Source organism: Xenia sp. Carnegie-2017, unplaced genomic scaffold, assembly GCF_021976095.1.
Source record: "Xenia sp. Carnegie-2017 unplaced genomic scaffold, XeniaSp_v1 HiC_scaffold_21, whole genome shotgun sequence".
NCBI lineage: Eukaryota > Metazoa > Cnidaria > Anthozoa > Malacalcyonacea > Xeniidae > Xenia > Xenia sp. Carnegie-2017.
This window is the reverse complement of record NW_025813484.1, coordinates 7,415,684-7,433,175: the sequence shown is the minus strand read 5'-3', so window position 1 is coordinate 7,433,175 and position 17,492 is coordinate 7,415,684. Positions and strand designations below refer to the sequence as shown.

The 17,492-nt window shown below is 32.8% G+C and overlaps 1 long non-coding RNA gene across 1 annotated transcript; it reads left to right on the top strand.

The window, feature by feature from the left end:
- The first annotated feature begins 15,358 nt into the window (after positions 1 to 15,358).
- On the top strand, positions 15,359 to 17,021 carry LOC124444085. Its single transcript, XR_006947827.1, has 2 exons — positions 15,359 to 15,633; positions 15,735 to 17,021. It is a non-coding gene; the product is annotated as an uncharacterized LOC124444085 (long non-coding RNA).
- The last annotated feature ends 471 nt before the right edge of the window (positions 17,022 to 17,492 follow it).

Genomic DNA, 17,492 nt, shown 5'->3' with positions numbered 1-17,492 from the left:
GACATTTAATTACACGCTTTGACTTATCAATAGCGCTATAGAATATTTCATTAACACGAAGGAGCAATGTAGAGCACTAGTCGACAATCAATAACATTTATTTATGCTTCATAAAATCAAGAATATTTGAGTAGCATTCACGTGCATTGAATAAAATCAAATGAAGGATCATTATGATAAATCTGGCATTTAAATAAACATGTATATGCTTTGTACGAAAGACGTCTTTCCCAACAGAAATAATGTGCCGCAGTATACACATATCTAATTACAACAATTAAACATTTTGAGATAAAGTACTACGAAATATTTGACATTTGCATGACGTGTCTACACATGATATGTGGAAATGCTTTTAGTTTTTGGTAGTATCTCACGGTGAGATAGAGAACATACAGTAGAGCCACAGTATAGAGAACATACAGTAGAGCCACCCATTGAATTTTTCGTGTCATGCATATCTTATTACGCAAGTGATTACCATATGGGCAGCCAGTCAATTGCATTGTGTGACCGATAGGATTGACGATATGGCAAACGGCAGCCGCCTGTAAACTAATTAAACATACAGCAGCCAGTTGCACGGCGAAGTAGCCCTACTCAGAGCTCTCTATTTGTAAGAGTTGGGACAATAGTCTGGGGCGAGCGCAGCCATTTTCGTTCCTACTTGCAATATAAACTTATAATGAAACGAAATCGGCTAAATGAGCAAAAGAATAAAGCAATTCTGCCTTTTTTAATGGAAATTTTAAATATATCGGACTCCACAATGAAGCTTTTGGCGTTTTCGTGAATAATTACTGCAAACCAAACTCAATTTTATTGATTTGAGCTAAATTTGTGGTTGATTAGTTCGTGCCTTTATCGTGCTTTGAAACTAATCTTGACCCATTGCTAAGCGTTTTTACGTATTTGAACGTATCTTCTGGTAGTTTTCAACAGCAGCACCAAGATATTTGTTTTCATTGCTTATAATTTACCAGCCATAAAGACAATACTCGACATTTCGGTTGCATATTTTGGTCAGGAAAACACGTTACTACACACATACATAGGTCCAGATCTGAATCATTGCTTTGGCAGGTATAGGGTAAGTCAAAATAAATCACTGCAGCTTATTTTTTGGTTATATTTACATTTCGAGCATGTGCAACTCTCGACCTTCGGTCTCGGCTTGCATAGATCTGCTCTCGAATTCTCCCAAAGGTCTCCTCGGTTTGCATAAGCCTGTGCAAACACAATAAACATCTTTTATTTCTTAAATATAGATGCATACTTTTTGTAGTTTCTGCGCCACTGGTAGACGATAATTCATCGTCATGAAAATACGTTTCTTTCCTTATTGGTTGATGTAGAGTGTTTCAAATAATTTGTACAAGCTGTATATCTAATTTATATTATGAAAGATAAATTCTCAGCAGTATATTATTATACTGGATATTTAATCATAAGCGTAAATTTGGACTTTATTGTCATTGCTTTCGATCGTTTCTCTGGTTCTCTAACGGCTCAGGTGTACCAGTAAAAACAATGATCCGATGCATTTCTCGTCAACATTCTTTGCCATTTAACTTGCACTTTCTAATTACAGTCGAAACAAAAATCCTCAAAAAGTGCAGAACAAGCGATCGAGGTAGAGAAAGTCTCAAAGTTTGTCAAGGTTATTTGATGCTTATCCGCTGAATTTATTCATTTCCCCTGTCCTTGCCACTTAATTTCTTTGTTAGGGCAAGTGAATTGATATTTCTTCATTTATTGAGTAATTGGCGCAAGTAACTTGATTAGGTCGGCCAGTAACACAACTTTTCCATCGCATTTTTGTATAGATTACTAGTGAAATACGCCATGATGATCGATGTGCTCAACTATTTACGTCACACCCAGCCTCTTACCCAGGCGCTTTGATATTTTGCTTTGAACTATTTGATACTGTAGTTGCGCGGGACGACATGCGTTAGCAAAAAATGGGAAATCGCTTCCACACGTAATCGGCTTGTTAAAGTCACGCAAATGCACGATGCCCACGCACGCCATGTGAAGCGCCTGGGTACGAGGCTGCGTTACACCCTCTGATCACACCCGTTAACATACCATCAAAAAGTTTGCAAAAATATGGCTGAAAATTGCAACTTTAAACGTTAATAAAATCACTTCTGGAAATCAGAGTTGAATTATAATTGCAGAAATGGAATCCCCAAAAGCTAGTCTAGTCTTTTAACTCAGCTACTAAAAAGGGAGAGGGGCTAAAGTTCGTAATATAAACACTTTAACATATTGAACATCTTTTTTAATCAATAAAAAGCTTTAATCAAAGTAAGATGAGGATCCGCTAGTTATTAAAAATGTACTTTTACTTTTTTCTTGTTTAACTTAAATCTTATGTTTTGGCACTTTATCTTAATGTTACCCTGTTAAACTTTTTGCTGATGAGCAGTCCTTTTTGATTGCATGTATACAATGAATCAGTGGTGTACTAGGAAATACTTTATAATTAAGTACATCAATAATTCAGAGAGCAACTCTACACTTGGAAAATCTAACGTTGAACTTGTTCACTACAGTATCCAAATCCATGCAGTTCACTCCCTTGATCACAATAAATTTTTAACATCATTAGCTGTCCAGATGCTTGATGGTGATTTATCACGGCAGTAGCCGTTATACGTGTAAAACTTTCAAAATCCTATGCCCATTGCTGATTTAAAACTCAAAATTCTAAAGTTGATTTTTCCAAAAAACAACCGACAGAAAACCAATTGCGGGCGAGCGTTGAGGCGTTTACATATGGAAATTTATCTCATGTCACATTTGCATATCTGTTCTCTAATGGACATTCAAAAGCAATCATTTCACAAAAAATAATTTATTTTTTCTAAATTTGATGTCGGATAGCTGGCGTGCATGACGATTAGTGTCAATGCCAAATGCTAACATTACTATAAACCATTGAACTGAACAAAAGTTTTATTGCTCTTTCTAAAAGGCTATTCAAGTTTTTGGGTGCCTGGAGCATTGCAATATTATACAGTTGTTATTTCCAATACCTTTATTTAACAATTCAAAACTTTAGATAAAAACGGTCTCCCCATCCTCGGTACTTTTTGTGTATTAGAGCCCATTCCCCCATGATTAAGGCCTTCCTTAACTTAAACAAACTTCCGCGACTTATGTGTGATTTAAACACGTTTTAATCAGCTTCTGCCTTTTTTGTCACAGAGTCAGAAGTAGAATTTAGTTCGCCAAAACTATGGAAATATTTTAAAAAGTAAATCTTTCACAGCTAAAAACAGTGACGTACTCCGTACAAAACTTTGATGATTGTTCAATAGAAAATCTTCTTTAAAAAGCCTAAAGATCTTTTCCTTGGTTAGCATAGTCAATTATAAAAGAGCATTGTCGAAGTATTACAAAACGGGCAATTAATTTTTAGGGTTTTTATGAGGGGAGCTTAGTCGGGGCGAATCTAGAACGCTAGTGGTAAATATTCATATATTCATTGCTGCCCTGCTGGTTTCTTTTGGAATTAACATCGCAAACAAAAGAAATCAGCTGGGAAGAGGTGAATATATGAATATATACCCCAACTAACGTTCAGTTAAGCCCCGGTGCTCAGTCCGCCAAATTTACGTTTACAAAAGTCGGGAGGAGTTTAACCCTACTCGCCCGGGTTTCGACGCCCTATGAAATCACTACGTCGACAACTGCCATGTTGGAGGTAATGTTTAGTATTGAGATTTTATGATATATGCACGCATTGCTTTTAACTTCCTCCAAAACCAGCAACTTTTTCTGCGGAACAATCATATAGTCGAGTTTTGAACGGAACACATCATTGTAATTAAAACTCTGTCAGTTTGTAGTGAAAACAATTATTCTTACGCTAAAATGGGTCTTTTGTAAGGAAAACTGTTTTTACCATTGAAGTAGTTAAATTACGACAAACCCACTGGTTCTGTGAAATCATTGTGCTTTCATAAATATACTAGCTTCATGTTTAGATATTTGACTCATATATTTTTTCATACATACAACCTTTTGCTTACTTTGTACATGCCATGATGACATTTAGATTTGCAACAAAGGAACGAATGACTAACAATAAAGCCTTCATAGTTGTTCGATCACAAAAATCAACTACTTTGCTTCATTATTTTATATACTTCCTTTTTTTAATGCTGTTAACATGATACAAAATAAAACATAAAGTATTTCATTTGTTAAAGTTAATGTTAATTTAGTTCTTTAGATATAGATCAGTGGACACGTGACAATCGAACGATTTTACATACATCCTGTATATATATATATTTGTTGTTCTTAGTAGAAAAAGATTATTGTAAAATCAATACTAATCTTAGAATAAAGTTCATAATCTAACAAATACAATAGAAAGCAGTGAATGGTTTTAATTGAGCTACATTTAGGTACATTTTGGTACTATTATATATTTATAAATTTGACCTCAGTTAAGGACACGTTTATTTACATCTTCCGAACCTTTAAAGCTCATTTGGACAATGCTTTCTCGTAAATTTAAGACTAGATACTTAATCGAATTTATGTTTACTAACTTCAAAAGGTTAGGCAAATTGTAATTCGGACGTCGCATATTAAATATTTTTTAGCTCACACATATTAACGCAAGCGATCACAAATATCAATTTTACCCCTCCAACGACCGGTACTAGGAACTCGTACTTAGTAGGATGTACTGTCTATCTGGTATATAGTTCAATTCGGGTTGGGATAAAACACCAAGGTGGTATAAAACGCAGATCTTCTTGAAATTTACTTCTTTTCATGTGGTGTTTAGCAAAATTATCATGAAAATATTTTGCATCGTGTTTTGTTTAAATTGTTCCATGTGTCAAATTGTGGAAAGTAAAACCAAAATGTTTAAAAACATCAATCTAAAATGCTTCGCAAAAATTTTTTTTACATGAATTTAGTTAGCATATGCTCTTTTCCAAAGACGTTATTGATATATTGTTTTCCTGCCTGAAAAGTGACCCTATGTCTCAAGTTGCATGTGAAGTGTAGCGGGTAAAATGAAGTAGAATTGCACTTTTAAAAGTAGATGTTCAGAAAAAGTTTTCTGTTGAATTCTCGATTCTTTATTTCTGTATACATAACTTGAATGTGTATTATGTTCTCTAAGAATCAACGTTCTCTGCTGTTAACACAAAATATATCTTAGCGCTTAAACTTCATGATTTGCGTTTGTTATGCACATAAACCCGTTCACACGATCCGATTTGTCGTATCTGATTGTTTCGGCCCCGACTTTAATTTGGTTACTTGCTCAGACGGATAATTTTTTTGATATTTATGTTCGTTTAGATATTTTATTTGTGTTATCGAGAAGATTTATCGATATATTTTTCGTATTTTGTTCTTGTTCAAATCTATGTAATTTGACTAGTCAGTTTTCTTTCGATCTTGTTTTGATGAAAATGAAACAAGCTCTATTTTCATACGATTTTTAGATGGACAAATCAGACTTATTTTGTTTTCCCAAGATCCGTTTTCTAGGATCCAAAATTTGTCAAACTATTCAATAAACTAACAGTTGCACAAAATTTAATCGTTTTCAAGTAACAAACAATGACATCGATTTCATTAAAGTTGAAATACATAAATGCTTCTTTTCTTACGTCATTGTCGATGTAATAAACATGCGAATGAATTATATTAGTAAATATGAAACATGGCAGTACCATTTACACTCTGTGAACATATCTTTTTCTTCATTTTAAATGAGCGTAAACATACAATACATTAAAGGAAAAACACACCCAAAAACATCATCTTGTAAACTCAAGATTCAATTCATAAAAGCAAGAGACAAGATTTAAAGTAATATTTCCAACTTTAGTTCAAAGTCATTATAAAGCTGTCATTGTTTACAAGCATGCGTGATCTTAAATAATTGTTACAAGGAAATGACGCAAGCAATGTAAAGAAAGAAAGACGATGAAAGGAGGTGTTACTGTCTAGAATTACATCAATGAAATTAAGAAGATAGCAAGTTCTTCAGAAGCCTTTAGTCCAGAATTTACCAAGGTTGTTTGAAACTTATATAAATCGCATCAGGAAAAGCAAGGCGATGAGCAAGCTCCTAACCTCCTTTCATCGCCTTTCTTTCTTTTCATTTCTTACGTCATTTCCTTGTAACGATTATTTAAAATCACGCATTTGTAAATAATCACTTATTTGATAATGACTTTGAAATAAAGTCGAAATATTGCTTAAATCTTGTCTCTTGCTTTTATGTCGAATCTTGGGTTTACAAGATAATGTTTTCTGCAGTGTGTTTTGTCGTTTATTTTAAGAAATTGTCGGCTGAAAAGGATTTATACAAGAATTTCGTAAGAGCACATTGGCTATAAGAAATTTAAAATAAACGAAATTTTTAAAGCAAACATGTTTCGGCATACTTTATGTCATCTTCAGTGGAAGTGAATATATTCAGGAAGTTTACATGATAATATGTTATAGTGATAAAGCGGAAATATCGACTAGTTATGAATAATTATTTACAGTTGAATGAGGTGTTATAAAATGTTTGTGTTAGGTTTTATCACAAAAAATGAAAAATATCTGATAAGGTAGGAAAAGTTATTTACAGGTCAAAGATAGTGTTAAGATGTTGTTTTGTTTGTTGAGGTTAGGTTTACGCTTCTTGAAATAAAGGGCTTCTTTGAGTTTGAGGGCGAAAAGAGTGTGAGCGGTGTCTGAGATACGGAAACAGGATTGTGTGTAATTGTTTTTGCAGCGTGGTGACGAATATGTGTGAATAGGTGTCTGAATATGTGTGAGTTTTTGTCCGTGGTTGTGTGTTCTTTAACCCGTGTGGAAAGGTGGCGGGTGGTCTCCCCAATGTAACTGGAATTACATCCAGCACAAGAAAATTCATAAACCACGTTGGATTTTAAAAGAGTGGGAATGGGATCTTTGAAGCTAAAGTGATTTTTTATTTTAAAAGATGAAAAAACTAGTTTGATGTCTAAGTCTGTGCAGTAGCGTTTTATTGTTGTGTGATTTCCGTTCCGTGATTTGTGAAATGTAGTCTATGTAGAGTAGTTTGAAGAAGTAAGTCTCGAGTTGGGTAGGTTTGGGTTCGTTTCTGGTGTTTATTTTGTTTGTGCTACACAAAGTTACACCTCGTCATACCGACCTTCACCATCTGATCTCAAAAACACCGCATCTTGAAGAACATTAAAACAACAAGGACATCATTCTACTCAAACCAGACAAAGGAAATTGAGTTGTTATTATGGACATAAAGGTATATAATAATGCATGCTTAAATATAATCAAGAACAAATCTAAATTTAAACCATTAGATAATGACCCCACTCTACTAAGAGAAGGCAGATTACAACGCTTTCTCAGAAATCTCAAAAAACAGGGCTCTATAGACAACCATAAACACTCTTCAGTTTTCCCTAGAGGCTCACAACCAGCTCGTTTTTATGGTCTCCCCAAACTTCATAAACGTAGAGAAAACTATAATGCTCCTCCCATTCGACCTATAGTCTCTTCCACCAACTCATATAACTTTAATCTCTCCAAGTACTTATGCACTCTACTTAACCCTGTCATACCCAACGATTACACTACATCAGACTCGTTTACTTTTGTCAACGAACTACACACCCAAAACCACAACAGCAACTACTTCGTTTCTTTTGACGTCCAAAGTCTTTTCACTAACATCCCCTTATCAGAAACCATAGACATTGCATTAGATCTTATTTATTCACACCATCCCAACATTATTATTAAAAAACAAGATTTAAACATTATTATTAAAAAACAAGAGTTATGACGGACCTAAAGTATTGTTTTACAGACGCTACGTAGATGATATATTTTGTATTTTTAACAACGAGGATGACGCTCTCTCTTTTTTAATTATTTAAACTTACAACGCAAGGGCATTGACCTTACCATAGAAAAGGAACACGACAACAAGTTACCTTTTTTAGACATACTCATTATTAAAAACACAGCCACTAACACATACACGACATCTACTTTTCATAAAAAAAAACTTACTCTGGCCTATTACTTAACTTCTTTAAGTTCACCTCACAAAAGTATAAGACAGGACTGATTAAACCTCTTATAGACCGCATACAGAAAATTAACAACACGTCGACTGGCTATTATCATGATTTAAACGCTCTCGTTGACAATCTCAAACAAAACTCCTTTCCCTTGCCTTTCATAGAAAAAATCCTTAAATCATATGACCATAACAAAAACACAAACAAAATAAACACCAGAAACGAACCCACACCTAACCAACTCGAGACTTACTTCTTTAAACTACCCTATATTGGCTACATTTCACAAATCACGGAACAGAAATTACACAACTTAATAAAATGCTACTGCACAGACTTAGACATCAAACTAGTTTTTTCATCTTTTAAAATCAAAAATCACTTTAGCTTCAAAGATCCTATTCCCACTCTTTTAAAATCCAACGTGGTTTATGAATTTTCTTGTGCTGGATGTAGTTCCAGTTACATTGGGGAGACCAACCGCCACCTTTCCACACGGATTAAAGAACACACAACCACAGACAAAACTCACACATATTCAGACACTTACTCGTCACTGCAAAAACAATTACACACAATTCTGTTTCCGTATCTCAGACACTGCTCACACTCCGTTCGCCCTTAAACTCAAAGAAGCCCTTTATATCATTAAGCGTAAACCCAACCTCAACAAATACAACATCTTAACACTATTTGACCTGTAAATAGCTATTCCTACCTTATGAGATATTTTTCATTTTCTTTGTAATTTTTTTGTGGTAAAACCTAACTCAAACATTTTATAACACCTCATTCAACTGTTAATATAAATTATAACTATAACTTATATCTTATATGTTATTATATGTTACTATATGTTACTTATATATAATATATAACATATAACTTATATAACATATAACTTATATGTTACTATAACTTATTATCATGTAAACTTCCTGTATTTATTCACTTGCACTGAAGATGGCATAAAGTATGCCGAAACATGTTTGTTTTAAAAATTTGTCGTTTATTTTAAATGATTTATACAATACATTTGTATAGAGGAAGTCAGAAATTTTGCATCTTGCAAGTGTCAAAAATTTTGAACCTAGGAATTTGGAAATCGGAAATCTTATATCTTGGCATCAGGCCCCTCCTCGACCATCGTACAAATTGGTTGGATTGGGCGATATGATGTCAAATAATTTCCGTCAGCGCACATGCTGCTAAACCTCAAAACAGCTCAAATGAAGCACTTGAAGATGCGGTTTTGTTCAAAATGAAGCACGTGATTTCATAATCTCAAAATATATTGTAACCTTTGCATACAAATACAATTTTTAATACCAACATTCTGTGAGGATGGAGTTCCCCAACACAGTTTCAAATCCCTACCAAACACATTGAAAAAAAAATAGTTAATTATATAATTGGTATTTCTCAATCAGTATTTATGATTCTAAAGATATGTTTTTGATGTGATTATACGTCATTGAAAATCTGTCATTAAATTGTAAGCTCTTTTCTTAGTTACCGGCTATGACATGGCGTTCTTCTTCGAGTCAGAAAATGAAGCAAACATTTTTATGTTGGGGAAATTGATTGTTGATCATGGTGGTGAAGCTTTAAGAATAACCTTGAGAAAACAAATGTCAGGTACTAAATTATTCTTTTTCTTGAATACCACTAAAAATAGAAAAAAGCTTTTGAGAATAAAGAAGAAAAAATAATCAGGCACGATGCATGGATTCTTTGTATCCAGATCCTCCAAGATTACCTAATGAAAACGATTTTGACATTACTTTACTTTGTGTCCTTTTGCGAAATATTTGCAATTTAAAACAACCGCATGATCCTATCTGGACAAACAAACCTAATGCCACCGATCATTCAACCGAAGCCGATATTACCCGTATCAGGTTTTTTCGTAATGAGTGTCATGCTCACATACCTAACACTTCAGTTAGCTTGGGTAACTTTAAGATTTTGTGGAAGGATGTTAGCCAACCAATTGTTCGTTTAGGAATAAGCCAGCAAAAACTAGATCAATTAAACCAGGAAAGAATTCAGTTGATTGAATATATAATGACTATACCTGTCACAGGCAGGCCGATATTTTGAAGCCGATATTTTGACCAAAACCTTGTAACTTGTACTTTTGAGAGTGAAATTAGTAATCAATATGAAAATTTTACATGGAACACGGGAATGGGTTTTTGATGAGTTTTTAGCTTGGTTTGAAGACAATACTTCTCAAAATCGTGCATTTGTTATTTCTGCTGTTGCTGGAATGGGTAAGTCTGTAATTGCAGCTACTTTATGTAAACGTTATCCAAGTTATTTCGCTGCAGTTCATTTCTTTCAACACAATGACAGTCGTTTCAATGATGCCAATGTACTTCTTCAATCTTTAGCTGGGCAAATTGCTCGTAATTTTCCTGCTTACGAAGAACTTTTAGAGTACACACTAAGAAATCTCTCAGAACCTCTGCATGACATGAATGTTGAAAGACTATTTTCCTTTCTTTTTACTGAGTTGTTTGAAAAAATCACGAAATTTCCTAAGCGGACTTTAATTATGCTGGATGCGCTAGATGAATGTGGTTATCCAGAAAGCCTTCTCCTGGCTGATTTGTTAGATAATCATTTGTTCAAACTTCCGCCTTGTTTCTACTTTGTAATCACAACAAGACCTAACAAAGATTGTCATATCATAATTGAAAACTAAATCCGCTCTTCATCAATTTCAGTGATGATGATAACTGAATGATGTAAAATTACTAATTGAAGAAAGAATTGGCCCAACTAACAGAGTTTCACATCTTAAGGAAAATTTGCTAGAAAAGTCTGACGGACTTATGTTGCTTGCATCTCTTCTCTCCAGTAAAATTAAAAATCAGGATTCGTTCAATGGATCCATACCAAAGGATCTCAATGAATATTACGAAATTTCCTTAAAAAGAATAAGTGACGAATTAAATTCATTTCAAATCAGTAAAGAAAAATTTCAGTCACTTTTAAATGCCTTAGCAGTTGCTAAAGAACCCCTTCCTTGGGAATTAGTTGAGGACATACTTGATTTCAATGGCCTTTCATCTGTGTTAAGAGAAATTATGTTGTGCCTTTTTGCTACCAATGCAGAAGGACATGTTTCGTTTTTCCACAAGTCTTTAACTGATTGGCTGGCAGGCGAGTGTAAACATAGTTACTCTGTTAATACTACTGACGGTAATCGAGTTGTTTTAGCGTTTTGTTCAAGAACTTTAGACAATCTCAAAGCTGTCGAGGTACTACAATAACTTCGTTACACGGCCATCTGTAATGTATTCAGTCAAATATTGGTTTCTTCATATGCTTGCTACTTGTGATAATGATCATATCGTTGAATATGTTGGTAAATATCTTGTTGACTTAGATGTTTTACTTGCCTCTGTATCGATTGATAGACGTCGTACTTTGGAAAACTTTCGTCTTATAAGCTCTCATAACATATACTTTCATCTTTCTGAGGGCACTCGATTGTTATTTAATGACATTTATTGTGTTATTACGAGGCGTTTCATAAATTCCATAGTTTTTTTGCAGTACGTTGTCAACGAAATCAAAGATCTTGCACCAAAAGCTTCCACAATGCTTCAAACACGTTTCAAAGAGTCTTCTTATGTTGAGCCCCTTCATACGGATTTTGTATTAACTCCATTTTTACGTTTAGCACGAAACTTGATTTCAGTAAATGTATCGCGAAATTATGACTATGTCGTCTGTGGTTATGAAGGGTTCATTGTGCAACTTTTTTCTCTGACAACAAACAGGTGTTTATGGATAAAAGATATATCTGATCAGTTAAGTCTAAGTGAATTGAAAGGATTTTGCGTTGTCTTTCATCCTTTCACCGATCTGATTTTCGTTTCCCAATTGGATAAGGTTCTAAATATTAACAGGAATGTTGTGTCTAGTCCTTTTCATTGTGATGATTCAACTTCTATGTTCTTTACCAACAGCTGTTTTTCCAAGGATAAGTACACAATGGTCACTAGTTACAAAGATATTTTAACTGTATGGGACGTTGAGAAAGGTGAAAAGATGCACAGTGTTATATGCACAATGTGACATCCCTGTGTTTTCCAATTCAAAAAAATATTTGGGTGTTATTGACGAAAAAAACGTATTTCACACATTTGACGTAACAAAGGATTATAAGATATTTGATTCTTTACCTTTTGAAAATTATGCAAAGCGCTATCGCTATTATGATAGAAAGCTTCGTATTCTCCACTGTTGGTCTTCATTCTTGGTCTTGTGCTTTGTCTGATAATGACAAAGTTTTCGTTGTCAATCCTAGTCAAGAGGCACTTCCTGGATTAGATCTTGAGCGTACATTTGGTTTGTCTCGCTTGATCCTTTGATGATATGTTAGGCGTTTTTTAAATAGTTTCACAGGATATCATTATTATTTATTGAATGATAACAATATACTTTTATTTGATTATGGACATGCTTCTTATCTGTGTTCAATGGCGCGTGCATTTTTAACAAAATCTTTCGTTCTTGATAACCAGATAGTTTGCTCAAATGGCAACTTTCTTTATAGGAGAGATGAAAAAAAGTCATGTGTAATAGTCAACAATCTCAACACATTTGACTTTGTTGTCAAGGAATGTTTTGTTAATGGCATGGTTGCCGTAGAAAATGGAGTCATTTTGCTTACGGCAAAAGCTATTCCTGAGCTTTGGAATAATGATTTGACAAAACTTCTTTATAGTTTCGATGAACTAAATGGTACAAACAAAATTTTTGAGGTGAATGATGTATCATTTGCTTGTCAAAAAACTGATTCTCTTGTGTTTGTCAATATTGAAAACAAACGAAAAGAAATATCTGTGAATTTTGAAAATTATCTAAATGTGCACGTAATTGCATGTAGTTCTAAGTATCATGTGTTTGCGAAAACGGAACACAAAGAAACTTACTATTTGTGGCACAAAGATAAACTAGTTGATGGTTGGCCAATACATAGATTTCCCAGGTTTGATCACGCAGATTTTTCACCATCAGCTGATAAATTATTAGCAAGTGACAAGTTTATGTATATGGAAGTCTTTGACATTAAAACCACGCAAGTTATTTATACTTCAAATAAGCGCAATTTGTCAGGTAAGTTTGTCTTTATTGATGATAGATTTACAATTTGTAGTAGCTTAACACTCATTGATTTGAAGTGTGGTAAGAATATAAAATTAGATTACCCGTTTGTCAATAAAAAAGGGAGTTCTTTTTATTTTTGTCGTAAAAGCCAACTTGCCTTTACCTTATTTACTGACTTACAAGTCCCAGTAAATTGCGCAAAAATCATCTTACCCAGAGAGTAAATTTCGTCGTCATCTCAACTGATCATATTTCGGGTATTATGATTTCATTGTTCAACAACATAAATTTTACATCATTTTTTGTTCGTTATAGGAAAGAAGTCAATCATTAACAAAATTTAAAACAATCGAAAATGCAATTCACAATTGCAGTGAGACATGTGTAAGTGAAAAATAATCAGTATCAACAATAAGGACGATTACGCATAAAAACTGAAATTCTTAAATGAAAAATGAAACTTAAATAACAATAATATGGAACATGGCAACACACAAACGAATTTTGCGTTTAAACGCAATAAATTAAACATGATGAGAAATTCACTTCAACGACAACACAGATTTATTATAAAAAGTTCTACTACAACGCCAGCAAACTATTGGTAGCTAGTTGTCAACCAAAATATATCTGAGCATTGCTGTTTTACGTACTTCTATGTCCACAATGCTTTCAGTAGGCTTTCTTCCTACATGTTAAAGCATTGTTGTATCTATATTAGTTTTTACATTAAATATTTTGGAATGGTAGAACTCACATGATAACTTGCATTTTATATGTATGCTTGCTAAGATATAGTAAAAAACATTATTTGTTTTCTGAGTAAAATCATTATCTAACAAAGTCATTTTAGTTCTTTTTTGTTAAATCCTTAATATTGAATTTGCATCTCATTGAGTAATTTAATTTTTGTTTTTATGCATGATCCAATTGTTGACACTATAACCAAAATAAGGTATCTGTTAGTTGAACCAAATTGTAGAAAAATTCTTTTTATGAATTTCTTCCTATGTATAGACGTATGTTTGCAAACCTAAGTTAGTTTAATTGTTTTTCTGTTCGCTGAATGTGAGAAATTTGAGAATGTTTTGCTCTCAAGTCAATAATATAGAAATGAAAACAATTTTTCTCTAAACTTATACACAGCAAAACAATTCTTAAAAAAAACTTTTATATACTAGAAAATCAAAACGAAAAATTTGAAATTTTACGCATAATTACCTTGCAAATGTTTTAGTGCAAGATAGTTCAATTTTGCATGTTGCACGTTTTTAGTTATTTGCATTAAAAACAAATTGTTAACCAACACTATCTTGCACTAAAATAATTTTAATACTTCAGTAGCTGAAAACTTATGGTAATAAATGCTTTTGATAGTAAAATATCTAAATATCAATAAAGATATTATAGCTAACAGAGACGAAGCTAGCCCAAACTTTTGTTGTACAAATATTTTTTTGTGATCATTCATGAACGTTGTTAATTCATTAAAAAAATTAATTGCAGCTTTGCCAAGTTTTTTTTAGAAGAACTTTAAATTTGGAATAGCTTCGCCCCTGAGTGTGAAAAAATAAATTTGCATTCTTAAGACGAAATTGACTTCATAATCTCCCTTGACCATCATGATAAACAATGGAACCATTTTGGCTGAACGCTCCGAACTTTCTTTAAATGTACCTTGCACAAGAAAATAATTTTATTTATTTTTATCTTATCACACAAACATATAAAATACAAACTATTTTTAGTTATTGTACCATAGGTTATATTTTGTTTATATCTACACCATGTAAACATATAATTTTCATGCAAATGTTTTCAGTGTATGATGGTTTTAATATTGCACGTTTTTCGATACTCTTTTACACCAAAAACAAGTTGTGACTAATTAAATCAATACTCTCTTGCCCTGAAATAATTTCTTAATACTTTTTAATTATTGCATTTTGATATAAAAAATATCTATGTGCTAAGTTGTTAAGAGAGACAAAGGCAGCCCAATTGTTACTTCGGTTATATGAATATTTTCATCTTTATCAATTTGAAAAACCTTAATTTATAATAAAACAATGGTACCTTTGCTAATTTTTTCAAGAAAAACTAAAAATTTGGCTGTCTTTGTCACTGACTGTTAAAAAGTAAATCAAAGCCCACAAGAAAATGACTTATGATTGACGTTCATCATCGTGATAAACAATATAACCATTGAAATCGAACACTCCAAACAGTATGAACAGGAAAAGTTAACAAAAGTGAAAGAACGTTTTGCAATATAGAGAGACAGAAAACAAACCACAATGTCGCATATAGAAGGATGTTTAATGAGAAGTTTTTAATGCTCTTAATGAAAAATTGATATCAAGCATTGTTAAAGTTTGAACACTTTTATTTTGTGAATCGATATTTTATGGAAATTCATTTTTAACAACATCAAGTCAAACATCAGTGGACATACTGCAAGTTACTTTGCCAAAGTTTGATATGTTTATGGCTTGTCTATAAAATTCCATCGTATACTCTTAATTCAAACGATAGTACAAGAAGGAGAAGCTTTATTTCAGGAAGTGACGTAATGAAAGAAATGACAAAATTATGTACCATGGTTCTGTTTGGATTTCTTGTTGTACTTTGTAACATCACCTGGTCACGTGCTCATTGAAATGTCATCTGTGGTCATAATAGCAAGATATGAACTTTTCCTTTTTTAAAGTGATGAAGCTCCTTATTCACTTTGTTCACTTTTTATAAAACTGAAACAAGAAAATTATCATCTCATATGGACGTTTTGATGTGAACATAACGGAGAAGTAATCGTGAGAATGAATGAAAAAAATTAGATTTTATTACATTGTGGCTATTGGGATATGGTAAAGTGATCTTTAGAGTTGCATCATTAATTAAAGCTGCTTCTTCATCCAAACACACTGCCATCGTAAAAATCATAGCAGTTAGTCACCTTTGCGCATGCTCTGAAATATTTATGTACTTGGATGATACTATAACCTGTGTGAAATGAATTAACAGCAACATGTCATGAAAATTTAAAGTTAATCTCACCTATGGATGGTTGTAGAATAAAAGTGATCAGTTTAGTTCATGTAAATGGTCAACAAATCATTCACAACAAAAGTAACTTCAACATGTAAGAACTACATCAAGTTATGAGAATGAAAAATATGGAAAAATTTCAACGTCTTTCTTTTTCAAGATGTCATATTTCTAAATCCTTTGTGCTTTATTTTTTATGTAGTGAACAATTTTAGATCATTAAATTTTATTTCATATTGTTGTGTACATTGTTACGTATAGTATAGTTACGTTCTGCTTTTTAAATTTCAAATGCTCTGAATAAATGAATCCCACATATCTCAACTCCAATTTTTGTATTAATAATAATTTGCCAACTGCCAGGTGAAGAATGAGATTACTCGTGCTTTAAAAAAGGAGTTATCTTATCTTAAGGTAAAAAATAGCAATTTTCAAAATTAGCATTGAATAGTTGTATATAATAACGTTCACTCACTATTCAACGACATTATTTGTTGGTAACTGTCATTTTGTAAAGCAAGTTGAAAAGTACCCGTATTGTATCGAAATAGAACAATTGCAGTTAGTATTTTAAAGACTCGTTGGGATTCATTCATTTAGCACTTATAATAAATAATGAGGAACTTTCTTTTTGCCCTGTGCTTTGTTGAACTCTGTTTTTTCAAACGTGTTAACATAGTTTTATCTTATTAGTATTTTAATGTAGGAGATAATCGTATTAATATGTTTTCTGCAAAATTGTTACAATATATGTGTGTTGATTATATTGTGAAACAGACTTTGTCGTGGTGACAAACTTAAAGATAGATTTCAAAATAGCAAATACCATGGTGAATGGTGATAATAACAATGTAATAGTTCTTAAAATAGTTCTATGCATTTCGGCAGACTACTCATCAGGTGTCAACGTCTGCTAAATGAGAACCTCCAAACCATGTTATATTTATAACGTTAGGAAGGTCGAGATGACACTTAAAACAGAGACAGATTAAACACGTAATCCTTTTGTCGGCAAAGGACAAGATTACATGATTATCACCATTCACCATGGTATTTGCTATTTTGAAATTCTTTATTATATTGTGTATAAATAGCTTTCAAATTTGTCCTACACCAAATCTATATTGTTGAAATCTCGGGGACAAACTTGCCATTTCCCCAGGAGCGTACAGAAAGTGTTTGTTATTTAGGAAAAAGAGTATAGATTTTGACAGCTTTTCAATAAAATCGACTATTTATTGGGAA